This window comes from Amborella trichopoda, chromosome 10 (genome assembly GCF_054954075.1).
Source record: "Amborella trichopoda isolate Santa Cruz 75 chromosome 10, AtrichopodaSantaCruz75HAP2 v2.0, whole genome shotgun sequence".
NCBI classification, from domain to species: Eukaryota; Viridiplantae; Streptophyta; class Magnoliopsida; order Amborellales; family Amborellaceae; genus Amborella; species Amborella trichopoda.
In genome coordinates this window covers 14,763,318-14,785,993 of record NC_142345.1, presented here as the reverse complement: position 1 = coordinate 14,785,993, position 22,676 = coordinate 14,763,318, and positions in this window count along the sequence as shown.

Below are 22,676 nucleotides of genomic sequence, written 5' to 3'. Positions count from 1 at the left end.
GACTCAGAAGGAGAGTAAGGAAGGAAGCTTGAGCAGTTCTCTTCCCTGGGACAGTCACAAGTGCGGGGATGAGAAATCCCCGACTCGAATGAACGGGTTGAACAACCTAGGTGCCATAGAAAGTAATGCAAAAAGTAAAGGAGGATGCTGGTCAAATAAGAGCGAACCGACTAAGGGGTAGTAAGTCCCCAGTGGAGTCTCCAAGCTGGTTAGGTGCCTTGATCTCCCCCTTTGAATCTAAGTGATCTAGCGGCATCTGTCTAGGGTTTCTAATGAACTCGAGATTTGAGATCACTCTCTCGGAACCTTGCTCAAGAGCAAGGGTAGGTATACTAACCGATGCGAGAGGAATTTAAGGTACATTCGAGACATACTCGGGCTGGCTCGTGTGGGCGCCTTCATAGATCATGAAGAAAGCCCCCCAGCTGCTTTAGCTGGTTCGGAATTGCCTCGCTTGACCTACAATCCTCTTGTTTTCTACACAACACTTATATGGTTAATTGGCGAGACAAGTGGGTCGAAGAGACCCACCCTTATCTTAGGGCATCGCATGCTCATATGAGGGAGTAATGAAACAGATAGTTTCCAATAAAGAGAAAAAGGAGGAGAAAACTTGACAATGGGGCGAGACTAGCATGACGACCGGAAAGCTATCAACTTAGAGTGGTAGCAAGACGGGCATGGTTCTCAAGACCAGCACGGCGTCAATACTACTCTAAACCGAGATCGATATGGCAACATTAGGCTAAGTTTACCCTCAATCAGGTAAGGAGAGAAAAGAGTGAAGAGTAGGAAAGAGAGCGAGACGGCGGAAGGGGAATGACCCAAACAGCAACGGGTATCGTCGTTGGCATCATGAGTTGACTTAGCGTCCCTTGCTAGGTGCGATGGCTTCTAGTGAGGCTCACGATGATAGCCTCCCATAAGGCACACTGTGTCAGTCCTGGAATACGATAGGAAGCCCACGAACAACAATGAACGTCACCATTGGCAATGCGAGGATGCAACATGTCCCTTGCAGACGATAATGACTTCTGATGAGGCGCACAATGATAGCTTCTCGTGAGGTGCACAACGACAGGCACAGAGAGCCACGAAAGAAGCCTACGCGTGGCAACGATTATTACCGTGGCCCCTTTTCAGATGGCAATGGACATCGCCGCCTGCAATAGTCTCGCATCAAGGTGAAGTCCCCATAGACGGTAATAGGTTGAGCTTCCCGTGCTCCTCGTTGAGACGTTGAGGGTACGTCCGCAGACAGTGATGAGCAGTATCATCTGCAAGTCTCATCGGGAGGTAGAGAATAAGACAAATGGGGAGGAGAGCTCAAGCATGGCGATGCCATCGCCATGCGTGATCCGCGAGATCACCGAAGAGGCATGCACGACACGGCCACTGCCTTGCATGGCCCGTGAGGAAAACTCAGGTGAAGGGGTGGAAGAAGAGAGAGAGAAAGAGAAAGAAGAAGAAGAGGAAGAGAGATACGATCTACCTTAGGCCTAAGGGTACCGATCAAAAGTTTCTCTAACCTTGCTCTCTCTCTCCAAACGTGAGCCAACAATGTTAAGAAACAGAAACTATATTAAGTAAAAACTCTCTTTTTGTGAAAGGTTGAGTCCTTTTGGTGCGTACAATGATGGTACGTATATATAGAATTTGTCGCAAACATGGGTGTTAAAAATTAAGATTACAATGATTTAAAAGAAATTAGAAAATAGGGTAGATTAACAATTAATAGAATTTCAAAACAGTCCCTGTGTTGCCCTAAAACTTGCGTGATCTTGCATGGATGATTCGGGGTCGTTCTGATGCCCGGTTGATCGAAAGATGATTATTTTCTTATAGGGCTCGGCATGGCAATCGATTTGATACCAACTTTGAGCCATCGATCATGTTTTTACTGTACGATCATGTGACTTGAATTTTGAATGGATCTTGAAACTTCGGATCGGTAGTGTGCTCGTTCCTTGATTTTTTTCGGTGATTTCTTCGCTAGATCACACTGAGCATGCTGTTATGATTGTGGGGCAACAAACGCAGCTTCATTTTGTGCCCGAACGAAGATTTTGCAACCTTGAAATTTTGGCCGGAATCTTGAATTCCAATGACGAAATTTACAGTGGCTTCGTCAGCTTCATGTGCATAATCCGACCATTCATCATGTACAGGGTCAGGTCAGAGATGGCCCGAGACCTTACGCATGCGATGGAATTTGTCTCGTGTCGATCGGGCTCGCAAGCAGCGTGATTTGGCCTCTCGAGTGAGGCACGATGTTGTTGAATTTCCTGCACTTTCTTGACGGATCAGCAACTTCTCTCTAGCTTTTCTTCGCGCTTAGGTATCGTCACGGGGCATGCCACATATCAAAGCGCTCGTCTTAATGCAACGAACATGCTAGCCTAATTTGAGCGTGATCCGACTTGAGACGACTGAGATATGAGCATAAAAAATCATTGATCATGATTGTTCCTTCAATGGTGTAGAGTTGCAAGGTGTCGCTTCGGAATACATGTGGCTTCTCCTATTTCCCTCTTTTATCTAGAACTTCTTCCAAGGGCATCCATTCAAGCTGAAACATAACCCTGGGGGTTTTCAACCGTGCTGGATCCAATGGAGGTGGTCCCATAGCAAATTGAGACACCGAGAATGTAGCTCCAGTTATAGGATCCGTTTCAGAGTACTAGAGGTTGATTCTACCGGATCTGTTCGTTAGTCTTCACTACCTTAAATATGTCAAAATGCAACGAAACTTGGCGGGAGACTTTTGGGGGACCTCACGAAGATCTTGACCAGGTCCAAGGCTATTTTGAGACTGTTGGGATTTCCACTGTTTGCTAAGCTTTTATTGAACGGGACCCCCATGATGATGAAAAATATATTCCAACAGTCATGTGTCATGAAAAGTGTCGAGCGACAGTCTAAATGTCGCTAGCGCAATTGCCAATGGCACGAGAATTTGACAAACTGTACAGACTGGCATTTATGAGCAGTTAATTTCTACTAACCGTCATTATGACGAGCATTAATGACTTGGTGTCATTCCAACTGGAGTCAACGCCATTCTAAAGAGCGACAAGGCTCTTATGACACTAAAATTCACTCAAAGTTGCTTACAGGCTTGTTTGAACACATCTTTCAACACCTTGGGTCCCCGATGTGGTATAAAAGAGAAGTCTGTTAATAAAGCCCTGACATACAGGGTAATTCTTGACAGTCTCATAATTTCCTCAGAATGGATTAGAATCTTCCTAAGCACTGCAAAAGGCCACCTGCCAAGTTTTATCGCAATCCAACATGTCTAAGATAGTAGAGACAAAGAAATAATTTCAAAAAAAGCCTTGACCTTGTAAGTAGAACTCTATTTTTTGCGCATCAAACAGCTATGAGACTACCAATATTGGGGTCAAGTTTTTGCTTAAACAGACGTTCCAGGACAAGGTTATGGTTGAAACATTAAAAAAGGGTAGGTCGTACGTTATTACCGTGCGGCCTCCTTGCACCAATCTCCATTAAAGGAGACTGGTATTCACAGTTACGAGTAGCAAATTTAAAGACTCATATCTCACTCGTTTTGTGTCAGATCGATCCCAAAAATTTTGGAGCGTGTTCATCTCGTCAAGACGAGCGTTTTGATATGTGGCACATCCCATGACGATGTCTGAGCAGGGAGAAAAACTAGAGAGAAGATGACAATTCGTGGCGAAAGTTGTAGAAAATTCAGCAACAACACGTCTCACTCAAGCAGCCAAATCATGGTGCTCGCATGACAGCTCGACGCGAGACCAGTTCCATCGCGTGCATAAGGTATGAGGTTAAACTTGGGTCGAACATCGTGCATGATGAATGGTCGGATTTCACGAGTGAAGCCGATAAAGTTGCTGTAAATTTCGACTGCTGGATTCCTGATTCCAGCCAAAAACCCAAAACTGCAAAATCTTCATTCGAGCACGAAATCGAGCTGCGTTTATTGCAACACGCTCATGATCACATGATCAGTGAAATTCAATGAAGAAACCAAATAAAAACATCAAGAAAAGAGTGCATTATCTATCAGAAGTTTTCAAGATTTGTGTAAATTTCGAGTCGCATGATCGTGGCCTAAAAACGTGATCTGTGGTTCGAAGTTGGTACCAAATCAATAGTCATGCCGAGCCCAATGAGAACGTAATCAACTTTTGGTGAAACGAGTGCCGAAGCAACCCCAAATCAGCCATGGAAGATCACACACATTCTAGGGCAACAGCAGGGACTGTTTTGGAATTTCAAATATTGTTGGGCAGGGGCAAAACAATCATTTTGTACCCACTTCAAATTTCTCTTTAATTCAAATAAATTGTAATTATCAACAATTAGGGTTAATTTTGATCAATCCACGCATGTTTGAGCAAATGTCTATATATATCACGTGATAGCATTGTACAAGGGACCCCACATTGCTTAATAAAATTTCTTTCTTCATTGTTAGGTCACGTTTTGAGAGAGAGAGGAAGGAGAGAGAAATTTTTTAGTCGGTACCCTTGGGCTTATGGTAAATCTATTTCTCTCTCCTCTTTCACAATGGAACCCCATCGCGATCCATGTTTCACTCTTTCTCCTTTTCTTCTTCTCTCTTTCCTTCTATTGTTGTCTCGTATGACCACGACCCTCCTCTTTCCTCTTCCCTGTGGTTCCTCACGACCACAACTTTCTCCTCTCCCTCCTTGTGGTCCAGCATGACCACAATTTTTCTCGTTTCTTATTCTCTTATCCCCTGCACATCCACCTGCTTCCTGTGCACCCTCGGGTCCGCCTCCTCCTTTTTTTGTAATCCCTCTTGCCCACCTTCCCTTCCATTTTTCGTTGTATACCCTCATATCACCCCCATTGTGCACCCCCCACTCCCTTTTTCCCTCTCACGCTCTGTGAGCCATGCAATCACTATTTCCCAAAAACGTTTCTTCCCATCGCCGTGTGTGCAACCAACCCATCGCCACGCGCGTTAACTCTACCCCAACATCGTGAATTCCACAACCCATCCCCATGCATGAATTCCATAACCCATCTCCATGCCGCTGCCGTGCTGACCCACACCCCGCTGTCGTGCACCACTGAACTTTCTTCACCACCAAGCCCACGACCACAGCCCCTGCTCTCCACCTCTCTCTCAGCCCCTGTCCTCCACCTCTCTCTCAGTCCCTGTCTTCTACACCTCTCTCCCCATCTCACTACTACTCTCTATCTCTCACTCCATCGAGCCCTCTCCTCCACAGCTGAGCTACGCTCCACCCTGTTCTTCATCATAGTTACCCTGTCTTCCAGTTCAGTTGCCGCTGCAGTCTCCTCAGTCACCCCCTTTCCGCTAACTGTCGCATCCTTCATTCCACCAAAAATGATGCAGCCTACTGCCCATGTTGCCACACACCAGGCAGCCACCGTCGTCTTCACCCCATTTTCGCAACCTCCAACTGCAACCCATTATAGCCCTTTCCCTACTCACCATTTCTTACTGCAAAAACTAGCAACCATTCACCTCCGTCTCCCCCAATCTCAGCCCTATCTTCCACCCACCTCGCAACCAACTTCCCTTCTCTATTCCAACTGCTTCCCCATCTTCTCTCTCATCATCTGAAACCACTCTGCCAATCTCGCTCCTCTTTCTTCACTTACAACTACCACTTGTTGGGTCTATGTGGCCTTTAAAGGCCTTAGGAGTGCTTGTAAAATGAAATGATGGAGTGGAACATGAACTCAGTGGGAGTGTGGTCCCTCGTGGGCCACACTAAGCAAATGATGTTTGCAGTTACCGGACTGTGCTTGACTATCTAGGCCAATCGGTTGGGAAAACCCCATGTTACCTGGGCATGAAGAACAAATCGAGAAGGGTTCTAATGGGTTAGCCCTTGATGAGGTCGGAGAATATGCCCGGATAAGTGAGCCGAGGGATTATGTGACCCTTGTGTGTGATGGTGGCTTGCAGAGATACAGGCCAAAGCCTCATTCATGTGCCATCACACGGAAGGCATATCGATAGATCTTTTAGGAAAGCCAGAAATCCACCTTTTAGGATGAAGCGTATGCATGTGCGAGAGATACCCTTATGCACCATATGAGCTATGGTCGCATCAGGTCTAGGTAACCTTGATTCGTCTCTAGGGGAGGACTTGAAATTCACAGACTGAGATTGTGATCCCTTGGCACATCGTCCGGACTTTGGTGACCCATTAATGAGCCCCTGCTTGGATTGTGGGTCATGAAAAACACTGGGTTGGTCTGATAAAACAAGTGTGGTCTGTAGTCCACAATTGAAGGTGGAGTTCCCCATGATTGTTGATTCCTAAGCCATATAGATCATTTTCCCATCAAATTAATTTAATTGTATTTGTTTTATGATGAAAATTATTTTAAGATTATTATTTGAATTTTTATAAAGCTCTAGATATTTTTCATAAAATTATATATATTGATTTTACAATTGCTTAAATATTTAAATAATATTTTAAAATCCTTTTATTAATTTTAAATATATAAAAATATCATGGGGCCCATTGTGCATATGGGCCCATCATATTTTTAGAAGGTGGGGCCCAGGAGTGCCTCCCTTGGGTGGCACGCCCCACCCTTATTCTCTTTCCTAGTTTTTAGTGATATGGCATGTGGCCATATGGTTGGAAGATATTGACTAAATATTGACTTGATATATTTTTGAAAGATTTTGTGGAAAGATTGAATAGACTTGTGTTATTTTATGGTATGCACAATAATTTGATTAGATTTAATTTATTTAATTTCTATTGATGAGAAAATGGTTGAGAAAAGGGGGATAATGCTTTATGCACCTTTCATAATGTTGATGGCCCATCTATGGAATGGATGACTCAGATCTCTTACCCCACAAGTCACCATTGATTGACGGTCTATATTCAATCTCACAAGAAGAGGCAAGCCAAAGAAAACCCTAAGAAACCCTAATCTTATTCAAAGCCTATAAAAAAGGATTGTCTCTACCAAAAAATCTCTACACCTTAACTTTCTGTCTCTCTCTCTTAAGAAAGTTTATCTGTCTCTCTCCCACATTGTGAAAGAACAGGTTTAGGTTATAGAGTTCTTCTCTCCTATATCTCAAATATGGATTTACAGCGAATTTTAGGGTTTAGCAAAAAGAGAATCTATCTCTCTCACACTAGGTTCCTAAGAGAATTCACCTAGGGTTTGAGTTTGTCATTAAAGGAGTTCATGTTTCATTAGTGTCAGGAATTTGCTTTCTCAGTTTGAGATTGAAGCTAGACCGTTGATCCCGTGCCATCGGATGCTGGTGACTCGGTGTGAGGTGTAATAAGCCCTGTTGAGGTAATCTCCGACACTCTTCCATTTGTTTCTTGCAATCTTATCTTTTATTCTCAAGCATAGTGCATAATTGTTTCAATGGTATCAAGTTGTTAAGATCTTGGTTTTATTATTATGCTGGTTTTATTTTGAAATTTATCTTATTATAATAAAGATCACATTTAAGTGATCTTTTGCTAAAAAAAATGGGTGAAGAAAAAAATAAAATATAGTCTCCGGTAAAAGATCACATAAGTTTTTCTTTCACCACCACCCACCCATAACCAGTCGCTTCCACCTCTCCCACATCATCAGTTGCGAACCATTCTCAATCACCACAAATCCTCCATCACCTACTCTAGTAACCCTCAACTCAGCCTCAACCACCGCCGGCAAACAACCTTCCCACACAAGCCACGACCTCACTATTGCACCACCTCCGTTTTTCTTCCACACATCCCCACCTACCTCTTCGACCCATTTTCGCCACCTTCCTGTTCCATTTCTCTCCCGGATATTCAACCTTCCCTGGAAACTCCCTGCCTTTCCCCAGCCCTCCACAACTGTCTCCCTGTTTTCCCTATCTCAAGGAAAAAAAACCCATTAACCTCACTGTTCTCCCCCATTAACCTCACTGTTCTCTTTCTCTCTCTAACTTTTTGCGTTTTCCCTTTTTCTTCTTTTGTTCTCTTTTTTTAGTTTCACTACATCTCGTTTTGTTGTTACATTTCATTCTTCTTCTCATCGTCCCACTTCAAACCCTCTCACCTTCTTAACCAATTCATTCATTTAACGTTATTTTACTTTATGTCCTCCACTACATTCATTTTATCGCAATTTACTCAACCTCATCCATTTTACCTTAATCTAATTTATTCTATTTATTTCATTTTCCCATACATTATTTTATTTCTTGCACTTCATTTATTTTACTTTGCCTTATCTTATTTTACCTTACTTTATCTTTATTAATTATTTTATTTTATCTCATTCTAGTTTATTTTAGTTACCTCTCTTAATTTATTCCATTTTATTTTATTTACCTTTTTATTTTAATCATCTCATTTTATTTTAGTTTCTTCTGTACCTTATATTTTATTTTAATTTACTCACTTTATTTTACTTTATTTCATTTTATTTTAGTCTACTCCCTTTTCCATTTTCTAATTTTATTTTAATTCATTTCCATTTCACCTCATTTTACATCATTCTTATTTCATCATCATTTTTATTTCACTTTCATCTCTTTTGGAAGACCTAGCGAGAGTGGAGCTAGTCTTCACTTCCTCACTTTCTCTCCATCGCTTGTTTGACTAGAGGGCAGGCTGAGCCTTGAGTTGTCGTGCCAGTCTTGTTGTTGAGCAGTATTGCCGCCGCGCCAGACTTGCTACCACGTCAGACTAGCCGTTGCTCCAGACTAGTCGAAGTCTTGTCGTCGAGCAGTATTGCCTTCGTGTCGGTCTGAGTTACCGTGCCTGTCATGCTGTCATGTCAGACTCGCCATCGTGCCAGGCTAGTCGGTGTTGGTTATGCTATCAAGTAGTATTGTCATCATGTCGGTCTGAGTTACCGTGCCCTTCTTTCTACCACGTCAAATTAGTCACCGTACTGGTCTAGCCACTGTGACAGTCAAGCCGTCTGGTCAAACTTCTTCTCCAACCTTCATTTCTCTTATCTCTTTTCTTCTCTCATTCTTTATTGTAAAAAAAGTACCGAGAGTCCCTTGTCATGAAGACGCCATGAGGCTGTCAAATTGACACGGATTCTCGTGTATTATTTTCCCATTTCCTCCTCGAGTACACACAAAAGTGTGCACTCGCCTTATAACAAGGTGGGGACCCATGCCCCACTTGTATGTACTTCTAATTTGTATGTGTATGTTTACAGGAAAGGAGAAAACAGGTCAAGGGAGCCGATTCAAAACCGGCAGTAGGCCAGGGGGTATTCCAATGTGATCTAAGAGGACACCCACGCGAGCTAGCCTGAGCGTGTCACGGACCCACGTGAGGTATGTCTCGCCTCATGACCCTAATTATTCTCTCACCGGATGGCACTCCTGCCCACGTCTTCTTTACATGGTTCCCGAAAGGGCGATCTCAACCCCGAGTCCATCTTGAAGCCGGAACCATGCCACCAGGTCAACCCAACCTGGCGAGTGAGATCGAGCCACCTAACCATCATGGCTACTCCACTGGGGACACTCTCTTGTTTGACCTTCTTTTCTTTTTATTCTTGGTCACCATACATACATCTATCTTTGGGGTTGCATAACCCGTCATCCAAGTCAGGGGTTTCATAATCCCCGCACTTGGGAGTCTTCATCAGGAACAGGTTCCGTGAACCTCGTTTCTGTCCTTTCTCCTGAGCAATGACCCTGTGTCGTGTTCCCAAGTCATCACCTGGAAAGAGGTGAGGATGGACCTAAAAGTCCCTTGCTCCCTACCTCCTTGCAATGGTGTACCCTCTGCCAATGCACTCTGCATTTGTGGCACACATGCCACCACACACAGCATGCACCTTGCTACTAACAACTCACTTGTTGGTCCCACAACTCGGGGCAGCCCCAAGGCCGCCCTTCCCTCTCCTGTGACTGGCAGTTCATCTGTCGTTGCTCCTATAGGTCTCTGCGAGGCTAACCCCCATTCATTATCACTTCGAGCCCTTATAACAGGATGCTCCACAATAGGAGGAGGCAGCTATGAAGCGACCACCTCACACACACCCTCCAAAGCTAGTAGACCATCCATTCTAGCTACCACCCGAAACAACCCTTAGGTTACCTCGGGACACTGTCAAGGTTTGGGTCTTCAGCTCTGCACCTCCTTTGCATTCACATTGCACCACTTGGGGCAACCCTCAGGTCATCTTGGGACACTGTCATGGTTCGGGTCTTTTTGGACCTAGCCCTGCACCTCCTTTTCATGCACACTGCACCACTCAAGGCAACCCTCAGGTTACCTCGAGACACTGTCGGGGTTCGAGTCTTCTTGGACTTGACCCTGCACATCCTCGGGGCAACCCTCAGGTTACCTTGGAGCACTGTCAGGGTTCAGGTCTTCTTACACTTGGCCCAGCACATCTTTCACATGAACACTGCACCACTGGGGGCAACCCTCAGGTTTCCTTAGGACACTGTTAGGGTTCGGGTCTTCTTGGGCTTGGCCTTGCACATCCTTGAGGAAACCCTCAGGTTACCTCGGAACACTATCAGGGCCGGCTCTTCTTGGATCAGGCCCTGCGCACCCCTTGCATATGCACTACATTGCTTGAGGTAGCATTGCTACTGCGTCTGCTCTAGCACATGAGGGGGAACCTCCTAGTCCCCCCTCTCAGTACGTGTCTACTCACTCTATGAGGGATGGTCACAAGCCCGGTCCATCACACATACATGCTCGTGGCATTAGGCCTCTTAAGGCTGGACAGGCTACTCGAGCCCAGGTTGACCACCAGGTCACCTGAAGTCCTTATGCAGAGAGCGTACACGTGCCAATCCCCCAGCCCGCCTGGAGCACCCTTTTGCAATGTGCACACATGCACAGATCCAAAACTTCCCCTAGTTCTGAAAGTGAAGAAGAGGACACCATGGAAGACTTCTATGCCAAAGGCGAGAGCCCTTTCTTTCCCCTAACTCCCCTTGATGCGGATGATGTTGGAAAGACATGGAATGAGGAGAACACAAAAGCAGTTACTCGTGCCATGATGAAGCCAGTTATCTATGAAGATCTAAGTCGCACTCATGGAAAAAACGAATCTACGAACAAGGAAAAAATCTGGTCTGACCCCAGTGACCTCATCAATCCTGAGCCAATGATGCCATCACCCTAACAAAAGCTCGTACCCATTTCGAGTCAGGGCACCAAGAGAAATGGCTTCTTCAAACAAACTGAGCTCGGGGTAGCTCGTGGATCTGAATCGATTTGTGATGACCCAAACTTTTCCTGGCCAGTTTGAATGCATGGCGGGTAAAGGAGGGAAGAAGTAGAGGACAGCACCGGTTGGATTGTGCAGCGTCGGCTGGGTATGGCTGAAGAGGCCATCACCGGTTGGATTGTGTAGCACCAGCTGAGTAGGAGTGAGAGGCCAGCGCCGACTGGAGCTAAGTGAAGAGATCAGCACTGATTGGTTTGTGCAGTGCTCGCTATATCTCTGACATGCATGAGTTAGAAGTAACACTTGTATAATGCATGCTGATGAGAGTGCCACTTGTCCAGATTTGGAGCCTCCTTGGTGACACTTGGCCAGCCACCCCATACCCATGAGTATTTAAGCCTCTTCTCTCACCGACACCCCTCATTCTTACTCTCCCTCAAAAAGACACAAGTAGAAGAGTGACTTTGTGAGCAGCCACTATTGGGCGGGTGAGAGCTGTGAGCAAGGTTTGAGGAGTCCCCCTTGTTAATTAGGTAAGTTGATCCATTACTTTTGTATTGTAGTTACGGGAATGCATGGAAACTTAGGCATATGAATGAGCAATATAAGTGAATGGAAATTTGGGGTTTTTGTTCTATGATAATAACGAGTGTAAGAATGGAGTTGTGATTCTTAGATTATATAAGAAATGCATGTTATGCTTGTTCTCATTGTGAGATAATGGATGTTACCATGTTCTTTAGTATGAAATGATGGTTATGAAAGGCATTCTCGACACCTGTTAAAGGAAACTATGAAATTCCAGGAATATGGGTGTTCTTGAATGGGACGTTTGAAAAATCAATTGGAGTCCGATTGACCTCAAACTACCACTGTTGGAAAGATACACGAGCCTAGTAAAATGTTTAGTTTTACTCATTATCGAAATTCTTTACAAAAATGAAGTTATATTTTGAAACGAGAAGATATATCAATGTGGACTATTTCTCTGGATTTGTCATTAATATTATGAAGTTCATCGATTTTAACTAACCCAACTAAGTCCATTTTCGGCCAAACCATAGCCATTTGAAAGATATTTGAATGGGTTAAAAGTTGCTTGAGAAAATATTTTTAAATTTTCTTTAGATTGAAAATTATGCTCCATTTTATGAAGGTATGTCGTTGTGGACAGATTTAGCAAAAGCACAGATTTGATGCCTCTGATGTCACTGAATTTGACCGACCAAAAGCATCCATTTTAGCCCAAACCCCTGCCATTGGAACCAGTCATGAGTCATCTTTAATTCTAGGTCGAGAGTTAACTACTCTGTTCTGCTTGGTCGAATTCTATATTCTATCATATTATCTACTGTAACTGTGATATGAACGTAATGCTCCATTAACTGATTTTGACTCTTTTATATGGCCTTCATGTGCACTCTGATATGTGACCTTACTCTGTATGCCAAAATATGATTTCTAATGAACTAAGAGCATGTTAACGTGTATATACTAATAGTCAGAAATACAAGGGTAGTGATCTGCTTACTGAGCTTTTAGCTCATTCCAACTTAATTTCATAACTGTAGAGTGAAGGGTGGTAGCAGCTGTGCTCGAGGTGGGTGGTAGAGTGAGGGCCTGAAGCCTGAGGATACAAAGTTTGAGAATCCACCTTTCAAGACTTTCGCAATATGTTTTGGTGATTTCAGTGATATGATGTATTCCTCATTTTGTATTTTTTGGGCCAGTAGTGCTTTAACGAATTGTAAAAACATTTGATTTGAGATGGAATGAATTGGATGTACTTTTGGATTAATGATTATTGGATTTATTTCAGTTTTCCTTCATGGTTTGCTCTCTATTTCGTGTTTTCATGCTTCGGGCCACTCCCACCAGAGTGACTTTCACGACCTCCCGTTGCGATCCCGCGCTCTGTTACCCTCCGGTAGGGGTCAGGTAGTGGGGTCGTGACAGTTATGGTATCAAAGCAGCCAGGATAGGATTCTTTGCCTAAGGAGCTTAGAAGTGTCTTTAGAATAGTTTGGGTAGAATAGTAACTGAATGTTTCTGTCGTAGGTTGAAGATACTGAGGACGATGGCCAACAATACCAGCTCCGATAACGAGAATACTGATGCCCTCGGAGAGTTGGTCAGGGTCTTAGGGGCCATGACACAGATGATGAAGGAAGTTGCGCCAACCCCATCTACCCCTGCCCTTGATTCAATTGATAGTGGTTTATTCGAAAAGTTTAGGTGGTTGGCTCCTCCGACCTTCTTAGAGGTTGTGGGAGAAGAAAGGGCTGAGAGATGGATGAGACAGATTGAGAATATATTCAAAGCTTTAAACTGCACTGATGAACAAAGGTAAGGATCGGCACTTTCATGCTTGAAGGGGATGTTGAGCACTGGTGGGGCTCGATAGAACAATCTTGGGAAAGATCAGGGACTGAGATGATCTGGGAGAATTTCCTAAAAGCCTTCAATGAAAAATACTTTCCTGATTCTGTGATGGAAAGGAAAGAAGTGGAGTTTATCGAGCTGCAAAAAGAGAATTTAACCGTGGAACAGTACGCAGCTAAATTTGCTGATTTGTTGAAGTATGCACCACACATCATTAATACTAAGGCACAGAAGGCTAAAATGTTCGAAAGAGGCCTCAGGTTAGAAATAAGGAGGGGGGTGGTATCAGCCAATTTAAAGACCTTTCCCCTTTAATTGATTTGGCCATGAGGATAGAAGGGAAGATGAAGAATCCCAAGTGGGAGGAAACTGGAAGATGAGGTCAGCCTAATATGGAAACTCGAGGACGAAAGCTCGACCACCACTAAAGAGGAACTTTCGTGGAAGAGTAAATCAGAGAGGCAAGAAGATTTTGAGAAAATTGCCAACCGATGTAAGAGAAAATCACCACCCGATATGCCCACATTGTGGGAAGGACAACCACTCGGCTGCTGATTGATGAAGAAAGATGGGGGCACGCTTTAGATGTGGCAAGCAGGGCCACCATATTTGAGATTTTCCAGTAAGGGGGCCTGAGGACCGACCAAAGACTCAAGGTCGGGTGTTCGCTCTTACCGAGCACGAAGCTAAGGCAACAACTTTCGTCATCCGAGGTATGCTCTCTATTTGTGGCATTGAAGCAAAAATATTGATTGATCTTGGATCTACACACTCTTTTGTTTCACCTCACTTTGCATGCCGCATAAATGCGAGACCTTCTTTGCTTGATTGGATATTGGTAGTATGCACACCTATGGGAGGATCTATAGAAACTGATATTGTTTATAAACATTGTGGAGTTTTACTTTATGGGTGTGAGCAGCATATAGATTTGATATTGTTAGATATCTAAGACTTTGATGTTATTTTGGGCATGGACTGGCTATCCACACATCATGCTACTGTAAATTGTCGTGATAATACTGTAACCCTTAGATGCCCAAATCAACCTGAGTTGAACTTTATTGGCGTCAAGGATGTTCCTTCTCTGCATTTTATTTTGACTATTTGGGCTTCTCGTTTGCTGATTAAAAGTTGTGTGGGGTATCTAGCTTACATAGCAGAAAATCAAGATGATCGGTCTAAATTAGAAGAGATACTGGTGGTGAGAGAATATCTGGAGGTCTTTCCCAAGGATTTAATCTTTATGCCTCCAATCAGAGAAATAGAATTTAAGATAAATGTGATTTCTGGTACCGTCCCTATCTCTAAAACCCCGTATTGAATAGCCCCAACAGAACAAAAGGAGTTAAAAGAACAATTTCAAGTGTTATTTGAGACGAGTTTTATTCAACCTAGTGTGTCACCCTGAGGTGCGTCTATCTTATTGTTAAAAAGAAGGATGGGTCTATGAGGCTATGTATAGAATATCGGCAGCTAAACTAGATCATTGTGAAAAACAAGTGCCCCTTGCCTAGAATTGATGAACTTTTTGATCTACTCCAAGGGGCTCAAGTATTTTCCAAGATCGACCTTCGGTCGGGTTACCATCAGCTGCGAGTCCAGGAATAAGATGTATCTAAGACTGCATTCAGGACTCATTATAGTCACTACGAGTTCTTAGTAAATCCTTTTAGGCTAACTAATGCCCCGACCATTTTTATGGATTTGATGAATACGGTGTTTAGACCATTTTTGGATAACATAGTGGTTGTTTTTATATGTGACATTCTGGTGTATTCCAAGAAATCTAGAAGAGCATGAACAACATTTGAGGATGGTCCTCCAAACTCTAAAATGGAGAAGTTATTTGCTAAACTAGCAAAAGCGAGTTTTGGCTCTCAACTGTGGTCTTCCTCGGGCATGTTATTTCGAAGGATCAGTTGACCCTTGCAAGATTCAAGCCGTGTTTAAATGGGGAAGATCGACAAATGTGATAGAAGTCCACAGTTTTCTAAGTCTGGCAAGATATTATAGGCGTTTTGTGGAAGGTTTTTCAAGTATAGCACTTCCCCTGACTCCCCTAACCCAGAAAAGGGTAAAATTTATATGGACAGATGACTGTGAGAAAAGCTTTTCAAGAATTAAAGAAGAGATTGACTACAGCCCCAATATTAACCCTGCCTGAGGGAAATGAAGGTTTTGTAATCTACACTGATGCATAAGGGATTGGGTTGTGCATTACTGCAGCAAGAGAAAGTTATAGCTTATGTCTCCAAACAGTTAAAGCCGCATGAAAAAAATTACCCAATTCATGACTTAGAGCTCGCCGCTATGGTTTGTACCTTGAAATTTGGTGACATTATCTCTATGGAGCCCAGTTCAAGATATTTACAGATCATAAGAGCCTCAAGTATTTATTTTCTCAGAAGGAATTGAATATGAGACAAAGAAGATGGATGGACCTATTGAATGATTATGATTGGACCATCAACTACCAACTGGGTAAAACAAATGTAGTAGTAGACGCTTTGAGTCGGAACCCTCAATATCAGTGGCACATTTGATGGTCTGAGAAATGAAATTGATCGAGGATGCAGTGGAGTGGCGCTTGACCTTACCCTCTAGTTCCAAGGAAGGAATAGCTGCAAGTATAAAGGTGAAACCTCAAGTCTTTCAACAGATCAACGTAGCCCAAAAGGCAGACCCTCAGTTGAGTAAAATTCTAGGAGACTTAAAACAGGAAGGAAAAAGAGATTTTAATGTCGGTAGTGAGGATTTGTAAAGATTTAGAGAATGGGTATGCGTCCCAAGCGATGAGAATATAACAAGAGCTATTCTAAAGGAAGCACAAAAATGTACCAAGATTTAAAAAAGACCTTCTGGTGGAATAACATGAAGAAATATGTGGCTCAATTTGATTCTAAATGTCTAACCTATCAGCAAGTGAAGGCTGAGAACCAAAGGCCAGTTGGACTATTACAACCCGTACCTATGCTTGAATGGAAGTGGGAACACAACACAATGGACTTTGTGTCTTGTTTGCCATGATCAAGATTGGGTCATGACAGTGTTTGGGTTATTGTGGACCGATGAACTAAGGCTGCACATTTCTTACCAGTCTACACTACTTATACCCTTGATAAACTAGCTCAGCTGTATGTCAAGGAAATAGTAAGGCTGCATGGAGTACCTATCGGCATTGTGTCCGACAGGGACTCTAGATTTACTTCAAGGTTTTGGAGCAGTCTACAATCAGCTTTGAGGACAAGACTTACCTTCAGTACTGCTTTTCACCCCCAGACCAATGGACAGTTAGTTGGAGGGGGCCGGTCAGACCTTAGAAGATATGTTGAGAGCATGTGTTACTGACTTCAAAGGAAATTGAGATGATCACCTACCCATAGTAGAATTTGCATAAAGCAACAGTTTCCAAGCCAGTCTTAAATTGGCACCTTTTGAAGCTTTATATGGAAAAAAGTGTAGATCGCCTGTGTGTTGAAATGAATTCGGTGAAAGGAGACTCTTAGGGCCAGAAATGTTTCAAGTAACACTTGAGAAAATAGCCCTAATTCTAGAAAGTGTTAAAACTGCTCAGAGTCAGCCGAAGAGTTATGCTGATAATCGCCGAAGGAACCTTGAATTTGAACTAGGGGATCGGGTATTCTTAAGAGTGTCGCCAACGAAGGGAATTATAAGATTTGGTAAGAAAGGGAAGCTAAGTCCGTGATTCATTGGATCTTTTGAAATATTAGAAAGAATCGGAGTTGCGGCATACCAACTAGCCTTACCGCCCAAGTTGGTCAATATTCATGATGTTTTTCATGTTTCATTATTAAGGAAGTATCAACCTGATTCATCCCACATCTTGAACTATGAGCCAATCCCTATCAAGGAGAACTTAACTTATGTGGAGCTGCCAATTGATATTCTGGATAAAAAGGTTCAAGTTTTGGGCAACAAAGAGATTCCCTTAGTCCGGGTTTTATGGCAGTATCATTCACGAGAAGAATCAATGTTGGAGCCATAAGATGAAGTTTGAGCACTGTACCCCCGTTTATTCTATTAACTATTTTGAGGACAAAATATTTTTATAGGGGGGATGATGTGAGGACCTAAACTTTTCCCAGTCAGTTTGAATGCATGGCGGGTCAAGGAGGGAAGAAGTAGAGTCCAGCATCGGTTGGATTGTGCAACGCTAGGTAGGCGTGAGAGGCCAGCGCCGGTTGGATTGTGCAGAGTGAGAGGCCAGCGCCGGCTGAAGCTAAGTAAAGAGGCAAGCGCTGGTTGCTCAGCGCTTGTTGGATTGTGCAGCACCAGCTGGGTAGGAGTGAGAGGCCAGTGCTGGCTGGAGCTAAGTGAAGAGGCATGCGCCTATTGGATTGTGCAGTGCCAGCTATGTCTCTGGCATGCATGAGTTTGAAGTGACACTTGTATAATGCATGTTGATGAGAGTGGCACTTGTCTATATTTTGAGCCTCCTTGGTGACACTTGGCCAGCTACCCCACACCAATAAGTATTTAAGCCTCTTCTCTCACCCACGCTCCTCATTCTTTCTCTCTCTCTAAGACACAAGTGGAAGAGTGATTTTGTGAGCAGCTACTGTTGGGTAGGTGAGAGCTGTGAGCAAGGTTTGAGGAGGATCCCTCGTTAATTAGATAAGTGGATACATAACTCTTGTATTGTAGTTATGGGAATGCATGAAAACTTTGGAATATGAATGAGCAATAGAAGTGTATGCAATGTTGAAAAACCTTACGAAATTTTCAATGGAAATTTGGGGTTTTTGATTTTTGATAATGATGAGTGTTGGAATGGCATTGTGTTTCTTAGATTATGTAAGAAATACATGTTATGCGTGTTCACATTGCGAGAGAATGGATGTTACCATGTTCTTCAGTATGAAATGATGTTTATGTAAGGCATTCTTGACCCCTGTTTAAAGGAAACCATGAAATTCCTGAAATATGATGTCCACGAATGGGGCTTTTGAACAGCCAAATGGAGTCCGATTGTCCTCAAACTACCACCGTTGGAAAGATACACGAGCCTAGTAAAATATTTGTTTTTTCCCACTTTCAAACTTCTTTACGAAAATGAAGTTATATTTCGAAACGAGAAGGTATATCAGTGTGGACGGTTTTTATGGATTTGTCATTAATATTACAGTGTTCATCGATTTTAACTAACCGAACGACATCCATTTTCGCCCAAACTACAGCCATTTGAAATATCTTTGAATGGGTTAAAACTCATTAAGAAAATATAGTGAAATTCTCTTTAGATTTAAAATTACGCTTCATTTTATGAAGGTATGTTGCTTCGTTTTATGAAGGTATGCCTCTGATGTCACTGAATTTGACCAACCAAACTCATCCATTTTAACCCAAACCTCTGCCATTGGAACCAGTCATGAGTCATATTTAAGTCATATATTGGGCATTTTTCGAGGTTCCTTCTTGATTTTAAAACATGGGTAGAATTTCAAAGACATATCACTGTCTTCACTGCACAACAGATTTCAGACTAAGTGTCTCTGTTCTTGGGTTCTTTTGAGGGGGCAAATAAAGTCCAATTGTGCTCAAACTCCCTAATTGAAAGGTAGTTGTTTCTAACATAAAATCTATTTTTGAACTATCTTCAAATTCCAAATGAAACGAAAGTTATAGCCTCTTTTTGACTTGGATGTCACTATCTGATTTTTTAGAAAGAGTGACATCGATACTCTGATTCTGATATATGAGCTTTGATTCTGTTATCTAAAATCTGATTCTTTTATATGAGCTCTGATTCTGTTATGAAAACTTTGATTATGTTATACGATCTTTGATTCTGTTATATGAACTCTGATTCTATTATATAAATTCTAATTCTGTTATAAGGGCTCTGATTCTGTTATATGAGCTCTGATTCTGTTATATGGACTCTGATTCTGACCGCTACACAATGGATCCTCCATTGGTAGTGAGCCCTCTAATTCTGTATGTGTGAGCATGGACTTGCTGCACAATGATATATATGTGATATTTTGTCAGACTCTATAAGTGTGAGAATGGAATTGCCACATGATCCTTCTCTAGCTCCCGATGATAGGAAGGGAACTAGGCTCTGATTACACTTGGGAGGGTCGCATCCCTCAAGATTTTTGGGCACTATCCATCGGGACCCCTTTGATAGTGTAACATCCTCTTATAGTGAGAGAATAAGAGGGCAGTGTCTTACAAGGCCTCAGCCTATCGGAACATAAAAGCGCGTTAGGGATGTGTGCGTGAGTGAGGACTTTACAAAGTAGGGCCTCTACTTGTCATTGTCCTCCCTCCTGAATGAGGGTAGAAGTCCCAAGCTCCGGATTGACTTAGCCTGATCACTGTGGCTTCTACTTCAAGAGTTAACTACTTTGTTCAGCTTGGCTGAATTCTGTATTCTATAAGACATGTGATATGCAAGCAATGCTCGGTTAACTGATATGCAAGCAATGTTTGTGTCTTAGGTTGAAGATACTGAGGACGAGGACCAACAATATTTGCTCCAGTAACGAGAATACTGATGTCCTCGGAGAGTTGGTCAACGCCTTGGGGGCCATGACACAGATGATGAATGAAGCTGTGTCAGCCCCATCTACCCCTGCCCTTGATTCGAATGATAGTGGTTTATTAGAAAAGTTTAGGAGGTTGGCTCCTACGACCTTCTTAGAAGTTGAGGGAGTAGAAAAGGCTGGGAGATGGAAGAGATAGATAGAGAAGATATTCAAAGCTTTAAACTGCACTAATGAACAAAAGGTAAGGATGGGCACTTTCATGCTTGAAGGGGATGCTGAGCACTGGTGGGGCTGGGTAGAACAATCTTGGGAAAGATCAGGGACTAAGATGACCTAGGAGGATTTCCTAGAAGCCTTCAATGAAAAATACTTTCCTGATTCCGTGAGGGAAACGAAAGAAGTGGAGTTTATTGAGCTACAACAAGGGAATTTAACTGTGGAATAGTACGCAGCTAAATTTGTTGAGTGTCGAAGTATGCACCAGACATCATTAATACTGAGGCGCGGAAGGCTAGAATGTCCAAAAGAGGCCTCATGTCTGAAATAAGGAAGGGGGTGGTATCAGCCAATTTAAAGACCTTCTCCCCTTTAGTGGATCTGGCCATGAGGATATAAAGGGAAGATGAAGAATCCCGGGTGGGAGGAAACTGGAAGATGAGACCAGCCCAATATGGGAACTCAGGCAGGAAAGCTCGACCACCACTAAAGAAGAACTTTTGGGGAACAGAAAATTAGAGAGGCAAGAAGATTTTGAGAAAATAGTCGGGCGATGTAACAGAAAATTGGGGCCCGATATGCCTACACTATGGGAAGGACAACCACTCGGCGCCTGATTGTCGAAGGAAGATGGGGGAAAGCTTCAGATGTGGCAAGCCAGACCACTAGACTAGAGATTGCCCTGTAAGGGTGCCTGAGGACTGACCAAAGACTCAAGGTCGGGTGTCCGTCATCCTTGGTACGCTCTCAGTTTGTGGCATTGAAGCAAAAATCGTTATTGATCCTAGATCTACACACTCTTTAGTTGCACCTCACTTTGCATGCCACATAAATGCTAAACCTTCTTTGCTTGACTGGATATTGGTAGTATGAACACTTATGGGAGGATCTATAGAAACTCATACTGTTTATAAACATTGTGGAGTTTTACTTGGAGCGTGTGAGCTGCATATAGATTTGATATTGTTAGATATCCAAGACTTTGTTGTTATTATGGGCATGGACTGGCTATCCACACATCAAGCTATAATAAATTGTCGTGATAAGACTATAAAACCCTTAGACGCCCAAATCAACCTGAGTTGAAATTTATTGACTTTAAGGATGTTCCTCCTCTACATTTTATTTCCACTATTCGGGCTTCCCGTTTGCTGACTAAAAGTTGTGTTGGGTCTTTAGCTTACATAGTGGAAAATCAGGATGACTGGTCTAAGTTAGAAGTGCTACCTGTGGTGAGAGAATATCTGGAGGTCTCTCCCGAGGAGTTAATCTCTATGCCTCCAATTAGAGAAATAGAATTTCAAATAAATGTGATTTCTGGTACCGTCCCTATCTCTAAAGCCCCTTATAGAATGGCCCCAGCTGAACTAAAGGAGTTTAAAGAACAATTACAAGAGTTACATAAGAAGGGTTTTATTTGACCTAGTGTGTCACCCTGGGGTGCGCCTGTCTTATTTGTTAAAAAGAAGGATGGGTCTTTGAGGCTATGTGTAGACTATCGGTAGCTAAACCAGGTCAATGTGAAAAACAAGTACCCCTTGCCTAGAATTGATGACCTTTTTGATCATCTCCAAGGGGCCCAAGTATTTTCCAAAATCGACCTTCGGTCGAGTTACCATCAGCTATGAGTCAAGGAAGAATATGTATCTAAGACTGCATTTAGGACTCATTATGGTCACTATGAGTTCTTAGTAATGCCTTTCGGACTGACTAATGCCCCTGTCGTTTTTATGGATTTGATGAATTGGGTGCTTAGACCCTTTTTGGATAACGTTGTGGTGGTTTTTAGAGATGACATTCTGGTGTATTCCAGGAATCTAGAAGAGCTTGAACAACATTTGAGGATGGTCCTCCAAACTCTAAAAACGGAGAAGTTATATGCTAAACTGAGGCAAAGCGAGTTTTGTCTCTCAAGTGTGGTCTTCCTTGGGCATGTTATTTCTAAGGATGGGGTCGCAGTTGACCTTTGAAAGATTGAAGCCATGCTTAAATGGGGAAGACCGACAAATGCGACAAAATTCTGCAGTTTTCTAGGTCTGATAGGATATTATAGGTCTTTTGTGGAAGGTTTTTCAAAGATAGCACTTCCCCTGACTTGCCTAACCTAGAAAAGGGTAAAATTTATATGGACAGATGATTGGGAGAGAAGTTCCCAAGAATTAAAGAAGAGATTGACTACAGCCCCAATACTAACCTTGCCCGAGGAAAATCAAGGTTTTGTAATCTACACTGATGCTTCCCATAAGGGATTGGGGTGTGTATTAATGCAGCAAGAGAAAGTTATAGATTGTCTCCAGACGGTTAAAGCCGTACGAGAAAAATTACCCAATTCATGACTTAGAGCTCACGACTATAGTTTTTGCCTTCAAAATTTGGAGACATTATCTC